Here is a 22437-nt window from a genome sequence, read left to right as displayed (position 1 = left end):
TTAATTTTAGTCTTTATTCTTATACAACCAAAGAAACAGTAGGTTCTGTTTACAGAAAGTGCTCTACTTAAACGCAGTTGCAATTTTAGAGAAGAAAAAAGCATTAGAAGTTAGCAGGTCTTAGAGAAAGGGACAAATTATGTGTAGTGATGTGACAGTACTATTAAATATTTTAAAAACCTAGTCTCTGGAACTGGATTTCCTACTGAATTTGGAATTTTCTGTCTTCCATTCATTAGCTGGTGTAAGCTCCAGCAATTTACTTAATCTGGGTTTGTGTTTTCTCATATGTAAAATAGGAATAGTAGTAATACCTACCTCCCGAATTGTTGTGAGGATTACATTAGTAAATACTTACAAAGCAATTGGAATAGTGCTTGACGTATTATAATGTTAGTTACCATATTTAATTAGGTCTAAAGTACCACTGTTTGTAAGATAAACCATTACTTTATGTACCAAGAAAGAAAACAAATGTGGAAGAAAATGTGTCTCAGAATCAATGCATTATAATATTATTAGATAGGTAAATTTAATAAGCTTTTCATATTGTGATTTTTTTAAAGGTAATGTTTTTCTGCTTCTGTGTTATACTGCTTATATTTCATTGACTTTACCAAATATAATAGTGGTACTACTATTTTTAGGGGCAAAATAGCAAATGACAAACAATGGATGGAAATATTTAGTTTACATATATTGTTTTGTCAATTTAAAATTTTTGTGGGAGAAATTTTTATTTTAAATTTATAAGGTGAATATTTTTGGTATCTGGCATTACATTATTTTTTTAAGTTTATTTATTTATTTTTTTTAGTAAACTCTGAACCCAATGTTGGGCTTGAACTTAAGAACCTGAGATCAAGAGCTGCATGCTCTTCTGACTGAGGCAGCCAGGCACCCCAGGCATTATATTAATTTTGAACACACTTTCCTATATCTCTAATATGTTCATAATAATAGTTTATAGTTATATTCTTTAGAGCTTACAAAATTCTAAAGTGTTTTCCAAATAGTCAAAGACAATATATTGTGTTCAATAGATTTATAATGCTAAGTTAGAACATAGCAGTAATGATAACAGCCTCTGGGATTTGCCTTGATTCAAATCTCAACTCATTCACTTATTAACTTCTCAAGTCACTTTGCCTCTCTATGCCTTCATTTTCATATCTGTAAAATGGGGAAATTAATACTTCCTACGTCACAGAGTTGAAATGTATATGAAAAGTGCTTAGGACAGTGGCAGTTAGTAAGTACAATGTGCTTGCTAATTTTTTATGATAATTTGGTTTTGCATTCTAAGTATTTTTTAAAGTTCTAATCAATTTTATTAACTAGAATCATTATTCTATATTTTATTCTCTTTTATTCTTTTTATAAACTCTTATTTTAAAATTATAAAAAAGACAGACCTGGGGTTGTTTAATGCAGGACAGAGTATTCTGTCTACCCTAGAGGTCCTGGTGCAAGTATGATAATTGGTATGCATAATAACACCTAATCATCAAGAAGGTAAGGAATGATACTTGATCACTCAAGAATATGTGTGGTAATTTAAAAAAAATCCCTTTAACAAATTGTGAAAAAAGGAAAGTTTTGTCACTTGAAGGTATAAGCTTCAATTCATGTCTGGATTTTTTTTATGTGAAACTGTGCTGGTGCTGGATAATTTAGGTATTACTATGTTAAAACTTAGAAATTCACATCAATCCTATATTATTCTACTTTGTAAGTAGGCAGTTTATCTAATTTACTTTCTTATGTTGATTTTAAAAACATAAACAATATGTGCACAAACTTAAAAAGTAAAATAGTATTAAAAGACTTGAAACCAGATAATGCACTCCCCTGTTTCACTGATTGCCACCTTCCACAGTCCTGTGCCCCAGAGACAGTCACTTTGCACTCTTGGAGCTGTTTCTTATGGCATTTCCATATTTTTAAATAATACTTTTAAACTGTTTTTTATTGATTTATCAAAATTTTTTTGGTATTTCCCTTTTGATTAGTTGGAGATTATTCTTACATTTATGTCACTTCATTCTCTCATATGCTTACACAGTAATCACTCCATTTTCTCAACATACTTACCCAATAATTTTGCATTAAATTAGCGCTATATTATAAATATTGCTCCTTTTTGAGTGAAGTGATGCATTATAATTGTCTTTCTCCTACAACTTTTCCTTTTTTCTGCAGTTAGTTAAGGTTGTTTTTATTTGCTCATTTTTTGTGTACCTACTATTTTCCCCCTAAATGTTTCAACATGTTTTATGCATATCATTAATTTCTTTCAATGCTCAAATATGATTATATCAAATTTGTCTTTTTTTGTGGAGTTCTTTCTTTACATAATGGTATGTTCTCAATCTAGATTGGTTGCTTTCTTTTTTTTTTTTTTTTTAGTGTTTGCCTTTTTTTTTAATTTTTTTATTGTTATGTTAATTACCATATATTACATCATTAGTTTTTGATGCAGTGTTCCATGATTCATTGTTCGTTCGTAACACCCAGTGCTCCATGCAGAACGTGCCCTCCTCAATACCCATCACCAGGATAACCCATCTCCCCACCCCCTACCCTCTAGAACCCTCAGTTTGTTTTTCAGAGTCCATCATCTCTCATGGTTCGTCTCCCCCTCTGACATACTCCCCTTTTCTTCCTCTCCTGTTATCTTCTTCTTTTCCTTTTTTCTTAAAATATGTTGCGTTATTTGTTTCAGAAGTACAGATCTGTGATTCAACAGTCCTGCACAATTCACAGCGCTCACTGTAGCACATACCCTCCCCAATGTCTATCACCCAGCCACCCCATCCCTCCCACCCCCCACCACTCCAGCAACCCTCAGTTTGTTTCCTGAGATTAAGAATTCCTCATATCAGTGAGATTGGTTGCTTTCTACTCCTAGTACATAGTGAACATTTCTCTAGCTATTCTCCCATGCTAGATCTATTTCCTCAATCCCATGCTCCCCCTCCCCCTTTTTCCTCTCTCTCTCTCTTTTTTTTTTTTTTTTACAGAAGTATGTTTTATTTTTCAGATGCTTCCTGATAAAGGAGCCATAGAAGTTTGCTTATTTGAAAATATCTTCATCCCATCATCACTTTTGATTGGATCTTAGCTTATGTAAATAATTGCCATCTGTAAAATAATTTTTCCTTAGAATTATGAAGGCATTGCTCCCATTCTCTTTTCTCCTTTTTTGTTTTCTCATTTCTTTATATTCTACTTAGTAGGACATTTTCTAGACTTTCTGTTTAATTGAATATTTTATTTCAGTTTTATTTTCTAAATGTTCTTACTGTTTCTCTGATTATTCTTTTTTTTTTTTACATAGCACATTGTTCTTATTTTGTGGCTGTAATTATCATTTTTTATGTCTATGAGGATAATATTTTTTAAGAGTTCTTCTGCTCTTTGTATTGTATTTCCTTTGAGTATTTTATTTATATTGATTTTAGTCTTTGATGTTGGAGACTTTTCTTTGAAAGGCTTGACTTAATGAGGTACTGCAGATTTGGTTGGAAGCTGTGTGTCTAGGGACAAGAATTGTTGCCTAGATGGCTTCATGAGGATGATTAAGCAAAGAGCCAGAATTTTTCTTGGAGATGCCAGATTGTGGTATCTATATGTCTATTCTCTGGGGTCTTAAATGTTCCCCAGTGAATCTGTAAATATTCTTTCCAGATGGTTTACATATACCTACCAACATGTAGGAACCAGTTCAAATCCAATTGACCCTTGTTTCTTGATTCTTATCTATGTTGTGCTTGTTAGTTCTAAGTCAGGAACATCTCTGTTCCAAACATTCTGATCTTCTGATCTTCTAGAAGAAGTGAAAGACATGTGGAATAGGGTAGTTAGCCTGTGTGTGAAAATGTACTCTGTATAGACTTCTGGAGAATCCCTCGGTATTCATTCACTGCTAAAATCACCTCTGCCTTTCTGGGGTTCCATTAGGCAAATTATCTTGATTGTATTACCCACTTTTTCTGCCACTTAGTTTTCAGCTTCCTCTGCTGTGCTGAATCACTAGTCTCCTGCCTGAGGTTTTCATTTTTCCGAACCATGTTTAATTTCTTGTTTTGCTGTTGTCTTCTCTGCCATTTTCTTTGTCCTTTTGTTTTGCACTTTTTGTTTTGTTAATGGAATTTCAGAAGGGAGTGTGCTGAATCTGCCATACTTAACCATAATAGTAATATTATTATTAATAATAACAACTAGCATTTATCAAATGCTTTACAATGTGCTAGACTTGTTCTAAGTATTTTAGTGTAGATTTTCATTTAATCATCAAACAAATCCAATTATAAAGATACTATTATTATCCTCATTTTATAGATGAGGGGACAAAATGATAAATAATTTGCCTAATACTACATGACTAGTAAATGGCAGAAAGATTTGAATCTGGGAACTTACTTCTAGAACCTGAGACTGCTACTTTATCATTATAGACCAGAAGTCTACACTACTGTAGACTTCATGACATTTAGAGTTACTGAAACTAACATACATCCTAAAAATCACTTTAAATAAGGCAAGTCACTAGACTGCTTAGAGGAAAACTTAGTAGTTTATAAATATATTTGTAAATATATAGATACACTCACAAATGTACATATAGAAGTTACTTATTGAATGAAGAGTAATTTTTCTGGTGACACAAAATTAATATAAACTTAATTATTGTTTACCACCATTTTTCTGAGGTATTTTTTAAAAATTTTTTAAAAATTTACTGTCTGAACTAGGACACAGTGTTTTACACACTAGGTATAACTAAATAAAATCAGAGGACCAATAAGTTTTAGTTCATTGTATTAAAACTTTTTCTTTGTTTAAAAATTTCAGGAAAAGTAGAAATATGTTTGTTTGCAGGATTTAAAGATTATGAATAAATAAAACTTTTATTTTTAAAGAATATTATGGTCAAACACTTGAACTTTGAAATAAACTTAATTCTACTTAGAATGTCACCAGCTAAAAATAAAATACAGTTTGTTTTTTCTTTTATAATAATAATAAATCATTTCTATTTGTGTAATTTTTCTATTCTTCTATTTCTTCAGAAATAGACAGAAACCTATTGCCTTCCTGCTGAGGATATAATTTCTGAATCTAGGCGATGTACTGTCAGCACAGTGAAGCAGGAAATTATTCTCCTGTGTCAGCTGCTGCTGTTAAAGAATAAAGAAGGTTTGGGGTAGGATGCAATTCTATTATCTCTACTCACAAATCTCATATGACATGCAAATAGATTTTAAAATTAAGAGAGTTCAAAGTATTTTGTGACAAGAGATACTCCCTGCTCGCAGTTCTTCCTCTACTCCTTCTAAAAATCCCAAATATATTTCAAAAGTCCATGCTTTTTTTTGTTTCAGTGGCAGTAGTCTCCAAACTTACTTACCTTGTTCGAGTGATGTAATATGTGTAAATCATAGTCTTTAGAACATAGGGAACATTGGGATATTACACTTAACATTAGTAGAGCAGCACCAATGATAATAAATAATAGCTAATAATTATATGAACTTGCTGAGAGCCAGGGACAGTTGTAACTGCATGCTTTCTGTATATCAACTGAATTAGTTCACATAATAATCCTGTGAGATAAAGTGATTTGCCCAAAGCATAAATGTATGTATGGAACATATATAAGTTTATGTGTGTGTGTGTGCATATATACATATCCATAAATATATAGAGACACATTAATTATATTACTTAACATATACACATATACATGAAAGATGTGTATACATATATACATATGTAAATATATACGTACGTGTGCAAATATATTTATATATATTTTGCCTGTAAAACTAGAGGCAGAGATGGGATTTGCTCACAGTCTGCCCCAAAGGTCTCTCATAACTACCATGTTATACTAATAGAATATTCTAGGATAGGCAACTAGCAGGGAGTTACCAAGTACTAAAAATTAGATAAAATCTCAAAATTAGGAAATTTTATCCCTTATTCTAATTTTTCTGTGAATTGGGTAAATACTACAATTGCTTGATTTTTATCTCCAAAAATCTCAGGAAGTTATAGATTATCATTTTGTTGATAGTCTCTGTGCTGCGTCTTTATCTGGCATAGATAACGAATTTATTCTTCAATAAAATTTTACTAAATTATCACAATGAATGATTTCAATATTCCTATAACTTTGTGATAGAGGAAACTAATATTCGTTCTTTTTTATTTGAGGACATTATTATTTAAGGACATGTATTATTAAATATGATAAAACACATTATAGACATATAAGGAGTTCTGAGAGATTCATGTACGTTTTTGGCATCTTTAAATTATGAGATGGTCTTAGAGTCATGATAAAGTGTATATTCATTTTTAGTGTGACTATAAAGTATAAATTCGGTATATGATCTCTCTTGAATATCATTCATGGATATTTAGATTTGGAAATGTCAATAGCAATTGATAATAAGACAGCCTCAAATATAAACCTGTTTACATCATATAAAAATGGTATTAAAATTTATAGTTATCCCATATTTTTAAAAATGGGTATTCAGTATCCTTCCCAGAATTATGGGAACCAGTAGAGTATTTAATAAATGATGAGAGTAAGATTAATTCCACATTGTTGGATCCAAACCAAATTTTATCTAATGATTCTCTTTAATACAGCTACCAGGATATTTTATATTTTCCTAAACTTGATGGTTATTTCTCATTTTATGAAAGATGCATTAGAGTCATATGTTACTGAAGAGTATTTAAAAATAAATAGAATAATGATTGCATAGAGGTATAGATAGATCTATAGACCTATACACTTTAGAAACATAATTTTTTTAAAAAAAATTTTGAAGGGTAGAGAACTAATTCCCTCTCGGTGAAAATTCATGTCACAGTTAATTTAAAATTCTCTTGTCCATATAAATTTTCTGTTGTGTCCAAGTAAGACGTGTAATATGTAGGCAGGGAGGGAAAACTTATTCTTGCATTCTTTTAGTCAGAAGTTTTCTATTTCAATTTGCTGAGACAGTATCACCTAGTTTCATCCTCATATCGTCAGGTAAGCTAGGAAATTTTAGAATGATTAAAGTAAGTATAGCATGGATATTTTTAAAAATATAACCTCAAACTCTTGATACTGTTATATCCATGGTATTATCTGGGTTTCTGAAATTAAAATAGCACATTAAATCTAACAAAATGTCTTGGCCTATTTAAACCTTGTTTCCCAGATACAGCTTTCCTATATATAGATTACAATTTTATTGAGTTTTGTGACATAAGTTGCCTTTATAAACATATAGCTTAATATGTGTGGAGATCCTACAAACTGGAAATGTTACTTGCGTGTGATGAAAGCAAGTTTGGTTAGCCGTATGTTTAAATTTATTTCTTACTTTAAATACATGAAATGCTTATTATGTTCCTTCACTGTGCTCCATTTCAAGTGCAGTGACTTGAAAAAGAAGCTTCAGAATGAGAATGTTTTTTGGTAAGACTATAAAAAAATAGCCTTACAAAGTAATGTCAGTGGAAAAATGAACAAAAAAGTTTTACCTTGATAAGCTCATTTGCATATCAGCCATCATAACAATGTTACCATTATTTCTCAACCTGCATTGCACTCAAGTCACATATTTTAAAATTAGATATAATGTATCTCTTGCATAATTTACTTTCATGACAATCACTGAAAAATTAATATTGTCATCATTTGCGTGATAGATTTTTAGGCCTATTTCTATTTCCACGTAATTATCCTAAACCTTTCACTTCTCGATCGTCTTAATATAACAGCCACTTTTCTTTTTTTAATTATCAGACTTCAATTTTTAGAGCAGTTTTAGGTTTGCAGAAAATTGAGTAGAAAGTCCAAGGAGTTGCCATTCATCCTTTTTTGCCCCTACCTTTCCTGTACCCCCAGAATACTGTTTCTCCTATTATTAACAGCTTGCATTAATGGGATACAGTTGTTACAATTTATGTACCAGTATTTATACATTAGTAACTGAAGTCCATAGTTTCCATTAGAATTCACTTTGTGTTTTTACAAATATGTAGTGATATGTATCCACTATTACAGTATCATACAGAACAATTTCACTGTCCTAAATGCCCTCTATGTTCCACCTATTCATCCCTCCCTCCCCATGCATTTCTGGCAATCACTGATTGTTTTACTGGCTCTTATAGTTTTGCCTTTTCCAGAATGTCATATATTTGAAATCATACAGATTGGCTTTTTTTTCATTTTGCAATATGAATTTAAGGTTTTATGTCTTTTGATGCTATGATAGCTCATTTCTTTATATCACTGAATTATATTCCATAATGTGGATATACCACAGTTTGTTAATTCATTCACCTGTTGAAGAACATCTTGGTTGCTTCTAAGTTTTGGCAATTATGAAGAAAACTGCTATAAATATTTGTGTGTAGATTTTTGTGTGGACCTGAGTTTTTAACCCATTTGTGTAAATACCAGAGTGTGATTGCTAGCTCATGGGCTAAGAGTATGTTTAGTTTGAAAGAAACTGCCAAATGTTTTCCAAAATGACTGAACCACTTTTCATTCCACTAGCAACGAATAAGAGTTTCTGTTGCTCTACATCCTTGTTACCATTTGCTGATATCTGTGTTTCGGATTTTAGCCACTCTAATAGGTGTGTAGTAGTATCTCATTGTTTTTTTAATTTGTAATTCCCTAATGACATACTGTTCTGAGCTGAATTATGTCCCCCAACCCAAATTCATATTTTGAAGTCCTGAACCCCAGTACCTCGAAATGTGATCTTATTTGGAAATAGGGTCTCCTATCTCCAAATTAAAGTGAAGTTATTGCCGTGGGTCCTAATCCAGTATGTCTGGTGTCCTTATAAAAAGGGAAAATTTGGACACAGAGATAAGCATACAGGAAGAATTCCATGGAAATATGAAGACTGCCATCTATAAACCAAGGATTGAGGCCTGGAATCTGATCCTTCCCTCACAGCCCTTTGAAGGAACCGACCCTGCTAACACCTTGATTTTGGACTTCTGGCCTCCAAAATTATGAGACAATTAATTTCTATTGCTTAAGCCATCCAGTTTGTGGTACATTGTTATGGCAGCCCTAACAAGCTAATATACATATGATGTTTAACATCTTTTCATATGCCTACATGCCATATGTAAGATACCTTTGGTGAGATATCTGTTAAGATCTTTTGCCCATTTTTTTGTTGCTTACTCATTGGTGGATTTTAAGAGTTCTTTGTATATTTGTTTTTTTGTATATTTGGATGTGTGTTTTGCACACTTTCTTCCCGTCTGTGGCTTGTTTTTTAATTATCTTAACAGTGTTTTTTTGCAGAGAAGAAGTTTTTAATTTTAATGAATTCCAATTTAGTTTTTTTCTTCTATGGATTAGGTTTTGGTGTTGTATCTAAAAAGTCATTGTCAATCCCAAAGTCACCAAGATTTTCTCCTATGTTATATTCTAGGAGTTTTATTGCTTTGTCTTGATTCATTTTGGGCTAATTTTTATGAAAGTTTTATTATGTGCATCCAGAATCTTTTTTTTGCCTATGTATGTCCAGTTGTGCCAGCATCCTTTGTTGAAAATGTTATCCTTTCTTCATTGAATTTTGTTTGCTCCTTTGTCAAAGATCAGTTGATTATATTTGTTTGCATTTATTTTTGTTCTCTTCCATTGATCCATTTGTTCTTTGACCAATACCACACGGTCCTGATTACTGTGGCTTTTTAGTAAGTCTTGAAGTTGGGTAGTATGTCTTCCAACTATGTTCTTCCCCCTTAATATTGTGTTGACAATCTGGCTAATATTTACTAACAGTGAATTAACGTGTGAGTTTGGATGACTTGAGTTTATATGATTTTCCTTACTTTGCAATTTAATTTATAACATAATATTTATTCTTATATCCTGTTATAAAATAAACTAGAAAAAAGTTACAAATATAGAACTTAGTTTTGTAATTTTGACTCACATTATTTTCTTTTCATTATGTTGTATCTCTGAGAAGGACTCACTGATAAAATATATGTTGAATATACATGGCATAATTTAGGATGATGAGTGACTATAAAATAAATGGGAACTTTACATAAAGTGTTATAAAATAACATCAATGTAATAGGATCCTGAATTCTCTAAAAATGTGATATTTAAACAGAGATGAGGTTATGTATAATTTAGTCATGTAAAATACTGACACTCCTTAATTTATTTTAAAGGATATATCTGAGTTTTTAGGGAATTCCCATTATATATTAAATACTAAATGACTGGAAAGAACATGATTCAGTTTGAGGGAAGTCCTAAGTTATTAAGCTATGAGTCAGAACAGAATATTCTCTAAAATTGTGTTTTAGATTACTCTGCTGTGAATGTTGAAAGTATTCCTTTACAACGATAAACATTCTAATCTTTTTTTTTTTCCTTTCATTTTTTGCTTTTTCCTTCACTAGAGCCTTTTTGTTCTCCAAGCTTTTAAGTTTGGGGTCTTATTTAGGAGAGTTTACTTTTTAGCTTCTATACAACCTAGTATTTGTTAGTTTTTGTAATAAGATCTAAAATTATTTATAAATGTTCAAAGTATTTAACTTTTATATAAGGGGAAAATCTAAGGAAGTCCTTATAAAATGCCTATAATTATGTCATTACCAGGTGTTCTTAAGAATAAGAAGTAGGACTGATAATGCAGGCATTTAGCCTGATATTGGCAGATATTTTAGAGAGCTAAAAAGTCAAAATCACTTACTAGTTCATTGGTGCTAAGCATTTCATAATACAATATGAATTGAGATGGAGAATTAATGAGGATGGATACATGGATACAAGAAAATGTCATAGCTTTTTGGACACTTTAGAAAATCAGTTTAATCTGACTCTAATCTGCTGAAGTCAGTTTCATCTGACTAGTTTGAATTTTAACCTCATAGCCCAGTTTAAAACTCAGATTTTCCCCCCTTCTACTTAATGCCACTTAGGCTTTTCTGGGAGATTGGAATATAGAAGGAGTTATATCTAGTCATTCAGTCTGTTCACTCCAGTGAGTGGAGGAGAGTGATCTGCTTTTTCATTTAAATGCCTACTTATCCTCCTGAGTTCTGATACTAGAAGAGAGAGATGGAAAGGGGAGAACTATTGTTTTTCTATTTTTCTATTTCTGCCCCTCTGCTGAACACTGACTAGACCGTATGCCTTCATGGGGAAGAGAGACAAATACTGGCTTTCTGATGCAGCACATGTGTAAAACTTGCTTTGGGGGTAAGAGATTTTTGGAGTGTCACACTATCCAGTTCTGGCTTGTCTTCTACTCTTTCTCAGTTTCTACATCTCCAGTGTACTCACAGCTTCTGGCTGCTGGGATCCCCATTGTCTGGAGGCTCAGGTTCAGCTACTTTCACAGTTTTGACACTCTTTGCTATTACAGATAGTGACTCTGGTTTGCTCTACCCTGCTTTCCAAATTTGAGGGTTCCCCCTCCCCTCCTCAAATAAACCTGGGGAAGGGGATTGGGCATGGGATGGTAAGCAAGTGTAAATGCAAGCAGAAGTCCAACTGAGAGATAACAGTCTTCCCTCTTGCCAGTCTTTTCAACCTCCTCTTACTAGATTTGGATTTTTTGACAACAACACAGTCCAACTACATTAAGATAGTGAAGCAAACTCTCAAGTCGGTTGACTCACTCAAAATGAGACAAGGGTAGGCAGTTCTGGGGTAAAAAGGAACTGAGGAAAGTAAACGTTTCAGTTATGGAAGAGTACTTGGTTCTCACGTGTTTGGTCTGAGTTCTGAATGTTAAGTATGTGATTGATGATTTTTTGTACTTAGTCTTGAGTTCTAATTACCAGTCCCACCTCATATTGTTATGTAAATTTCACCATAGTCTTGCTAGTACAGTAGTACCAACAAGGAGAATATTTTCCATGACCCTAGTGGATGCCTGACACCACGGATAGTAACTGAGCCCTATGTATACTGCTTTTTCCTAACATACACAGCTATGACAAAGTTTAATTTAGAAATTAGGCACAGTAAGAGATTAGTAACTATAATTAATAATAAAATCACACAATTAAAATGGTATACTATAATAAAAATTATGTGAATGTGGTCTGTCTCAAAATATTTTATTGTACTGAGCTCAACCCTCTTGTGATGTGAGATGATAAAACACCTATGTGACGCGAAGTAAGGTTAGTGACAGGCATCGTGATGTAGCTTTAGGCTACTGTTAACATTCTGATATGTTGGAAGGAGGATCATACGCTTCTATACAGCAGTTGACCAAGGGTAATTGAAACTGCAGAAAGTGAAACTGTGGATAAGGGGGGACTGTGCATTTCCATTCTTGCTGGCTACCATCAGTTCCACCACAGCAGCTCCTGTGATCCTTATAAAAGATTAAACAGGTTCTATCACTCCCCAGTCAAAGTACTACAGTGACTTTCTGTAAGAGCTTTTTTTTTTTTTCCTAACAGTCCAAAGGCCTTATGTATGGCCTACAAGGTTCTATGTGATCTGACACCAGGTTAAAATTTCGATCACTTGTTCCTGTCTCAGAACTTTGCTCTTATTGTTCTTTTCTATGTAGTGTTCTTATCCCAGATAGTCTGTGGACTCATGTCATTTCATTCTTTGTTCACATAATGCTGCTTCCTTAAGTTTTCTCTGACTACTCTGTTAAAATAGTTTGTCAGTCTGTTTCTATTACTTCCTTTTTTCTTTTTTTTTTGGTTTATACCTGAAGCATTTCCATACATTTTATTATAATCTAATAGTTTATTTATTATCTGTCTCCTTCAATAGCAAGTAATCTTTGAAAGGGCAAGTTATTGGCTCCTTTGTTCAGTGCTTTACTTACTGTCTTAAATGGGGCCTGACTCCTGGTAGACAATTTTTTTGTTGAGTGAATAAAGGAATGAAGGAATGCTAGTTTCTATACTCAAACTTTAGAAATAGCTTTGACTTATCTCACAATTTTTACTCTTCCAGTGTTTTTACATAGTAGCACACTTTTGTTTTATATATATATATATTTATTATTCCTAATTATATATTACCATTGTTGTCATCCCAGTTGAACCATCCACACCTCAGTTCATCTTCCATGCTGCTGCTAGTGTGATTTTTGTAAAATGCTTCTTAAGATGCCACCCTTTGGAATAAAATATTCTAAAATTCTTTAGCCTAATTGGGCCTGTGCCTATTGCCCTTCTCCTCACTGATCTCTACATGTACTGTATATTCTACTCCTATTCTTTGTGTTGCCCTGAATGCTTTAATATGCTTCTCTCTTACTCCTATACCTTTACTTAAAGGCTTTTCCCTTTGTGTCTTACTGCTATATATATATATATATATATATTTAGTGTGTGAATACATAAAATGTAACTCCTATTGTGAGAAGACTCTAGAAAAGGTTTTTTCCATTTGAAATGATTGGGAACTAACTACTTAGTTGCATTGTATCCTGTTAATTTGTACATACATAAGCAAACCTTTCAATTTCTTCACTGAGAATCTTTAATTCATGGTAAAAGTTCATTTGTCATTTTTGATGAGTATTTAAAAGTTGCCACAATCTTGAAGAGCACCGTAAACACTATTTTGTAATGCTCTTTATAATATTGTGAATTTATTTTAAGGGTATGGATAATCTACAGATGTCATAACTCGCAGATTCTTTTTAAAGGATGTGCATGTATGTGTATTGAATCATTTACCCTCAGAGAGACACACTGAAAGGAATAGGGAAAATGATTTATGAAAGTGAGAGTATTGCTTGTAGAACCTCTTCAGAAAATGTGATCCCTTGATAGGTTCTTCAAATTTAGTTTTTTTGTTTTTTTTTTAAGATTTTATTTATTTATTTGACAGAGAGAGAGAGCAAGAGAGAGAGCAAAGCTGGGGAGTGGCAGGCAGAGGGAGAAGCAGGCTCCCCACTGAGCAAGGAACCCTACGCAGGGCTCCATCCCAGGACTCTGGGATCATGACCTGAGCTAAAGGCAGACACTTAACCAACTAAGCCACCAGGCGCTCCATTTGTATATTGTGAGAATGAGAGGAGAGACTGATAAAGGAAATGAAATTATTTCATATAAACAATTGAAGCTAAATGTTTTCCCTATCTGAGCCTGTTCAAAGTAAGTACAAAGTCATAGAATGGACCAGTGTGACTTTGTGGGAAATGTAGACTATAGGAATACATGGCAGTGTTCCAAAACTTGTATTTAGCATTTTTGTATCTAAAATAATATAGAAATATATAGTTTGTGATATTGGTCTCTTTTAGGAGATAGAGCTAAATAAAAGAAGACACAGCTACATAAAACTAATATGAAGTTACGTAGCAATAAACAAAGAGGGGACCCTATAAGGAAGTTTTAGTTGTTTGAGATGGCTTTTTTGAACAATTATTACTATTACTGATAATAATAGATCAGGTTTTGTACCATGTATTTATGTGGATTATTTCATTTAATTGTTGAAATATCCCTGTATCTGTTACTCATAGTACAGAAGAAGAAACAGCTGCTCAGAGTTAGACATTTAATTTAAATGATTACTGCTGCCTACTCAGTTGGGTGTCTTCATTTCACTTGTCAGTAGTTCTTAAATTTTGGAGGGAAGTCACAGAACCTTTTGAGAACCTCACAAGTTTATGGCCCACTTGCCCTAGAAAAATGTGCTTGTGGACCCATATAAGACGTCTTTATTTTAGCATGCAGTTTTGCAGAATTCCTAGATTACCTAAATCCCATGCTTGGACTCCAGATTAGGAATCTCTGATCTATGTCTTCTTTTAATAAAGAGACTGACAAATGCTATACTTTTTTCTTCCTCTACTACTGCTTGTCACTTAAGGGGAGTAATATTTATTTACACTATGCCTTATTCTAGAAAGAATTTAAGGAAGCTGAAAGGAAATTGTCAACTATCTCTAACTCTACTGAATATATGCCAAAATAAATATATAAATTCTATTATGGCAAATGAGATTCAGAAGTTTGATGGATGGGATGCTTTTTAATCGTCAGATTTGTTGGGCTTTGCTTCAAAGAACCCTCAATCTGTTTCAGGAATCTAAATGTGAATATTTTGAAGTAATGTAAACTGTTACTTCTTTAGAATAGTATAAACATAATAACCGAGCCTCAAGATAAAAATTAGAAAGATAGTGCCTTCCAGCCTTGTGATTGATTCAGTGATATTTCTCAGAGAATAATTTTTTAATTTGATCTTCTAATTCCATCAAATATAAATTATGTACAAAGGGTGTTGTAGTAAAAGTAAGATGGTAATATTTTTCTGTATTAATGAATTCAAGTTATTGTCTGCTTAGTTAAATCATTGATATATGGGTTAAAGATGAAGACTGTGTTTAGATTATAACTCTCTGTGACTCTGGAGAAGAAAAGTTGTCATTTTGTATGAGTTCACTTTTAAAGCTCCAGTATAAATTTAACCATTGCTAGTTGTTGGAAGACTAGTTATTTCATAAAATTTTTTTATATAAAGTAATTTAGAATTTCAGAATGGGTTTCCTTACATTTTTAAGATATTTCATCTCACTTATGCTTCCGTTCTGATACCTCACCTATTTTGTTTTTTCCCCCTTGAATCGTCATCTAAAAAAAACATTAAATTAGCTGACCATAGTGAAGAATCTTATTGTATATATTTGCTTGGTTTTATTAGGTAAATTACTATAGAAATAATGCTATAAATCAGTAGACAATGTTTGGGCTTAATTTTTCAACGTATGTGTTTTAACATTGACTTATAGTTACATTGTGAATTGAAAACTGTATTTCTACTTTTTTCTTCAATCATTCTTAACATCGAATTTTTAAATGAACGGTAGCCCATCTGTGTAGGGCTCTTGTGACTGAATGATGTATTCTGTTTTGCTGTGGCACAGTTTTTGGACAGCCACTTTTGTTGTTAAATATTTTCATTTTCTATAGTACTTTTCATCCCTGTATATATGTACAGGAGTCACTTCACCCACCACCGAATTGCAGCCACTTCTGAGGTGGAACGCAGCAACTGTTTAACAGCGCCCTTTCCCCTAGGTGCTGACAGCTGCAGAAGAAATTGTACATGGTCCTGTACAGAAGGTATTTCTCCACTGTGCCATCTGCAGAGTGAAACTGACTAGGAGTACTACATAGACTGTAAGTTTCTTGTGTATCCGTCCTAGACTGGAAAACCCAATAAGAGAATAACAAATAACTGGGAAGCATCATTTAAAAATGTATTGAGGTCAGTTAAACTTAGTGCTGCTCTCCCTGGCTCTAAATTTTATTTTAAGGTCATCTAATTTGTGATTGGTACTGAATTGAATAACAAACAAATGGATGCACTCCTTGGCAATATTTTATTTTAAAAGCATATGAAACTAAAGTGCTTTTATAAATACTTCACTTTTAATGAAGCTTAAAATAATCAATTTATTTTTAAATATTTTCAAATAACCAAACCAATATTATCTAAGATTTTAGAGCTGTGTTCTTAAAGTAGCAAATCAACTTAAAATTCAATAGGAACATCCTAATTAGCTTTGCTTACAGTGTTTTATGTCTTAGCCTTAATACTTTCATTCTTGGGTGAAAGCTTTGCAACAAAGCCAATTTATAATGAACCTAGTTTTGATTCTTTGTTTTAGAAGCACTAAAGAAAAGAACTTTTTTTAAACATATTGAAACAAAGCTTGGGAGAGAAGAAACAGTAAATATTTGAACTTTCACTTAATATATTTTAGTCTTCTCTCCCATTTCATTTTTTAATGATTTTCTTTTTCCCTTTGTAAAAGCATTTTATAGAGTGCTATCTTTAGTAACAGTTTGGCATGCTTATGCCTTATAGAATAGGAAAATAACATTAGAAACTCCTGTTGTCTATTGTTAAACACTATGATATGGATTGTTATATTTCATTGTTTTGCTTTTCTAGTCAATAGTATGACTCACTATCCTTTGTGTGTGTGTGTGTGTGTGTGTGTGTGTGTGTGTGCATCTGTAGACATTTCTATGGCAAGAAATTAGGATCTCCTAGTCTTCACAGTCTTAATTATATGAAATAGTGTCATTTGTTTTAGGTAACTTTAAATTATATCATAATTTAAATGATATTTGTGTACATCTCTATGCCTATAGATTCTCAATGAAAGCAGATAAAAGCCTCTCTCGGCCACAGTTTACTTACTTGTAAAATGAGGTGGGTGGAAGAAATTATTTCTACAGACCCTTTCTTTATGTGTTTTCTGTTTAACTCAGGGGCAGAATTCTGTGTATTCAGAATTGTACCTTACATTATGTAACCAAGATATTTTGGTGCCAGTGACTTTGTTCTAGTTAGAATATTACTTGTGTTAATTAAATGCCAAGTGATGGTATTTTAGAGTCAAAAGAAGAGGTCTGATTTCCTACCAAGATTTTTAACTATCTCTAATTTTATAGTGGAGTTACCCTACTGTTTTGAAATAAATTTTTTTGAGAATAAATAAAATTCTCAATATCCTATTCATCTGATAAATTTTTAAAAACCAGGCTTTATTTACATTCAAAGTGGAATGCAGTTAAATATTATCAAAATCCAACTTTTTAATGAGATTTTCCTCCTTACTTAGACTTGAAACTCCATTCAGCAGTTAAAGCACTAAAGAAGTAAACTTTGATATTTTAAAGAATATAGTTTAGACATAATCTACTTATGTATATCTAGCAAGAAGGTATTTTATCAATATATGTAATATTTGATTTGCTATAATTGGTTCTTTTGCATTTTCTACAAACAGTGTAATTGTAAGTATTGCTTAATCCATTTATCTTATTAACTGAAGTTATTATATTTGACAGAATAGACCATATGCTTTATATACTATTTTGATGAAAAAGTGCAAACCATACCTGTTGTGCATATCTGAGTATATATTTTTCAGTTATACAGAATTGTTATATATTAGAACTTTTGTGGGTGATGTAAGTTTAACAACTTATAGATTCAATTTTTAACCATATGAATCTTATACTTTAATATACTTCCAACATATGTTATTTGGAAAAAGAAATTAGATGGAAACTTCATTTTTATTGAATATACTTGTGTATTATATGAATTTAATGAACATGTACTACTTGTATAATCAAAAATAAAGGAAAATGTTGGTATGTCATTTAAACTGTATATTTGGAGCATTTCTTTAGTTTATTTAGAAATTATCTTCATTGCATAAAGTATCTTATAGATACTTAATATCTCTATTTGATTGTTTGTTTTCTCAGGGAGGGCTCTCCGTCTTTTTCTGGAGGACCAGAATTGTGGTTGGGCTTATTATATAATTTATATTCATTTAATAATTTTGGAATTTAGAAATACTAGATTAAGAGTAATTAAATCTGAAATTTGTATTTTTTCATCTTCCCCTAGTATAATCTTCTGTTTGAAATAGGAAAAATGAAACAAATACATAGATAAAATGAATTTTTAATACTTAATAATATGTACTTAGACCTCTAGCAGTAATATTCTGGCAACATCTAGCTTTCAGTTGGAGGCTTTATTTATTTATTTTTTTAAAAAAGATTTTATTTATTTGACACAGAGACACAGCGAGAGAGGGAACACAAGCAGGGGGAGTGGGAGAGGGAGAAGCAGGCTTCCCGCGGAGCAGGGAGCCCGATGCAGGGCTTGATGCCAGGATCCTGGGATCATGACCTGAGCCTAAGGCAGATGCTTAACCACTGAGCCACCCAGGCACCCCTCAGTTGGAGGCTTTAAAAAGAAATATAGCACCAACTGAAGAAATAGTGAAATTGATGAGAAAATAAAATATAAGGAAATGTATTTTAGGGGTAGATTTTACTTAATTTAAACTATTTTAAAGAACACACATTTTCATATAGACTTTCAATACATATTTTAAAATTTTTAATTACCCTTCTTAGTTTTATAAAATATACACTCTTATCTTTTCAATTAGGGGCATATTTCTATATTCATCCCAAACAGATTTCTAAAAAACTATTTGTCTTGTCAAATTTTTCTGAACAGATTCTTGTCATGTGTTAGGAAAATGAAACACTTTCACATGTTTTGTTGTGAATAATGGGGAGATGATTTTGCAATTTAATATTAAGTGGACAATTCTTTTTATACTAAATGGTTAATATTCAAGTTACTTTATTTAATAAACTTTAGTATTCGGACGTTATTTTTTATCATCCAAAACATAATTTATATCCATAAAACAATATTTGTAGTTTGAATTTATATATTTTAAAAATAAATGTGAAGTTTTTTTTCAAATAACCTCAGGCCAGTTATATGAAGATAAGATATTCATATAATTACCTCAATGTTTGTTATTCTTGTTTTATATATCAACTAATTCCTGCCGTTTTTTTATGAATTCTGCAGATATTTCCCATATAAAATTAGTTAAAAATTTTTAAAAGTGTTAGTGTGTATAAAGGACTACTTATGCCACAAATCTCTTTATCTTTAATACTAAGTTAACAAACATTTATTACTTAAAATTTGCCTTTAACTCTGAAATTTCTATGTGTCGTAGGTGAAGTGAGTGTGTGTGTGTGTGTGTGTGTGTGTGTGTGTGTAATGTTCCTAATATATTTTCTGAAGGATGGCCTGGAATCCTGACTGCCACTTTGTAGCTATTTAATAAGGTATAAATTGTTTAACCGCTATAAGGGTTTTTTTTTTTAATCTGTTAATAAGAAATCATTACACCTACCTCACAGGGTTGTTGTGAGGAAAACCAATAAAACATATGTGAAAGAGTGCTTTGCATATGCCAGATATGCAGGATATAAAAAATGAGTGTTACTAAAACTTCAGTGGACCTCATTTTTATTTTATGATAAAAATCTAAATTCTGCACATGTGATCTGGCTCCCCACTTATGTCCTCAACCTCATTTCTTTCCTTGCAAACTGCATGTATTGATTAATTGATACTCAACGCTTTGCAGTTCCCAGAATATATCACGCTTTCTTTGGGCCTTTGCCTGCCTGCATCAGTCTTTCCAACCACGCACACACCCCTTTATCCATAGGCCGCTATCATCTGTATAATTCAGCCTCATTCTTCAGGTCTCACTTTTTAGATTTCTCCTTAACTAAGATGTTTCTCAGTCCTCCTTCATCCCTTATACTTCTGTTAGGTGACCCTTCTGTATAGTCCTATAGGCTTTGCTTATTTCTGTTCTAGCAGATACCTCATGTATTGTAACTGCTTTTGTGCCTGTCTGTTTCCTTTGTAAACTTGTTGAGAGTGGAGTCTGCCTTCAACTTCTTTTACCCAGTACTTACCAGAGTTTCTGCAACTCAGGAGGAAACAGAGTGAACATTTTATAAATAGATGTTAAGTTCCCCCTAAACAAATTCACAGCATGCGATTTGTACTCCTTAAAAAATATCTTTAATTCTTCTCTATTTATAGAAAAGATTTTAAACTCCACAATAATCATATCAAAATTATGACCTTTTGGGGCACTTGGGTGGCTTAGTCAGTTAAGGATCAGACTCCTGATTTCGGCTCAGGTCATGATCCCAGGGCAGTGAGATGGAGCCCCACATGGGGCTCAGCACTCAGTGGGGAGTCTGCTTGAGATTCCTTCTCTCCCCCTCCCTCTATCCCTCCCCCCATTCTCTCCCTAAAATAAATAAATCTTTTAAAAAAATTATGGCCTTTTATAATCGACTACTTTGCTCACCATTTATCACTCCTAATGCATTTATTAGAAGGTGAATTCACTAGGGTACAAGTGGAAAGTTACTTTATTCTTCCCTGTCTCTTGTACCTGAAATCCCACCCTGATTTTTTTTCTTTTCTGCCCCTTGATACATGCTGCTCAACTGTTTTTTTCTCTTCTCTGCTCTTGCTCTTCTTCCTCTTCCTCTTCTCTCTCTCTTGTTCTTTTCATTCTCTCTCTAATTCTTTCTTTGCTCACTCCATGGCATTTCAAAACACACTTACTTTTCAGGTAAATTTAAAAAAAAAAGGCTAAGAAATTAAAATTCCAAACTCTCACCAAATGTGAAATTTTTTCTTATGTCAACTTTGTTCAAAGAAGGCTTAAAAACCTGAGTGGGGACATGTCAAGTAGTAGACATTTGTATTAATTTATTTTTGCCTTAGTTTTTCTCCTATTCCTTGTACTACTCCTGGGTCTTCCAAAGTCTGAGGTTAGAAATAGAGAACTAATTGGTAGTAAAGGTATGTTGGAAATCTAACTTTCTTTTGCTTTTCTGAGTTTATCGAAGACTCCCCAATTGTAATTCCTGGACGCAATTGATACTTCCTTCGCTTGTCTTCTTTTGACTACTGTCCTTAGTTTCTGACTTTCTAGACTGCTTTGAACCTCTTTCTTCTGGAATTACCTTGTTTCCTTAGCAGTCTTTGTAGAATTCCATGTAAAAATGGTTCAATGCTAGTTCCTTTCCCAGGAGTCCTTCCGTGTCCCATTGGAAAATATAATTCTTTACTTCATAAAATCAGAAGTGTTGGCCATTTCTAAGGTAGTAGTCCCAGACTAAAGGCATCTTAACCTCTTGCCTTAAGTTTATTTTTAGGCCAAAGTCCAGTTCCTGTGTCATTCCTTAAATGTCCTATATTCTAAAGGACATAGGGCAAACTCTGAGTGAATCACTCTTTATTTCTTCCTCAAACAATATAAGCTCCTATCCTCCAATATATACTTATATTTTTTTTATGTGAATGATGGACCAAACAATGCCTGAGCAATTTTTGGCCACATTTTTCCAAATGTTGCATAGATGATCTGTTACCTCAGTTCTAGTACTTGGAACCTGTTGTTCTCAGCTTTGGGTCCTAACTGAAACAGAGAAAACAAGAAAATTCCCATTTCAATATCCTGTCAACACCACCTAAACTGAGGCCATAATGGCAGCTTGCATTTCTATAAATTTCTATGAATGTTCATCCATTTCTATATTTCCATGCCTTGTGTTAGGCTATTCTGTAAGTTTGGAATGTCCTTTATACTTCTTCCTCATGGTGGAATCCTTCCCAGGCTTTGATACCCAATTTAGGTGAAGTCTTTATTGCTCTTTGCAGTTAGAATAAATACCTCTCTACTGTGTTCTCACAAATATTTTGTGTAAATTGTTATTGTATTACCTATACATTTGTCGCTCTTACTAGATTGTGAGCATTTTTGAGACAGCCACTGACTTATTGGTGACCCCTTACCACCTAGTCTCTATTATGTACTCCATGCATTATTTGCTAAATGAATAAATCTCTTCCAAACACTGAGATTGAAGTTTGTAAAATTATTGTTGAATAATTAATACTTACATTCTTAATTATTTCTGTCCATATTTAAAAAATATTTGAGGGGGGCAAGAATTATATTTTATGCCTCTGATTTTTTTTTTTTTTTA

At 32.6% G+C, this 22437-nt stretch overlaps 1 protein-coding gene across 3 annotated transcripts in view; it reads left to right on the top strand.

Moving 5' to 3' along the window:
* The window catches only part of NOVA1 (NOVA alternative splicing regulator 1), a 151821-nt gene that overhangs the window by 32250 nt on the left and 97134 nt on the right, over positions 1-22437 (top strand). The window contains exon 1 of one of the 3 annotated variants that reach the window (XM_073895010.1): positions 16103-16185. The exons of the other annotated variants lie outside the window; for them this stretch is intronic. The gene's annotated coding sequence lies outside the window, so the exon portion shown is untranslated. Of the gene's footprint in view, positions 1-16102; positions 16186-22437 lie in introns of those variants that run through there. 3 annotated transcript variants of the gene reach the window in all.

The sequence above is a fragment of the Callorhinus ursinus genome, unplaced genomic scaffold (genome assembly GCF_003265705.2).
Source record: "Callorhinus ursinus isolate GAN/ISIS: 27379988/994484 unplaced genomic scaffold, GSC_fseal_2.0 scaffold8, whole genome shotgun sequence".
NCBI lineage: Eukaryota > Metazoa > Chordata > Mammalia > Carnivora > Otariidae > Callorhinus > Callorhinus ursinus.
This window is presented reverse-complemented; position numbering and strand designations above follow the sequence as displayed.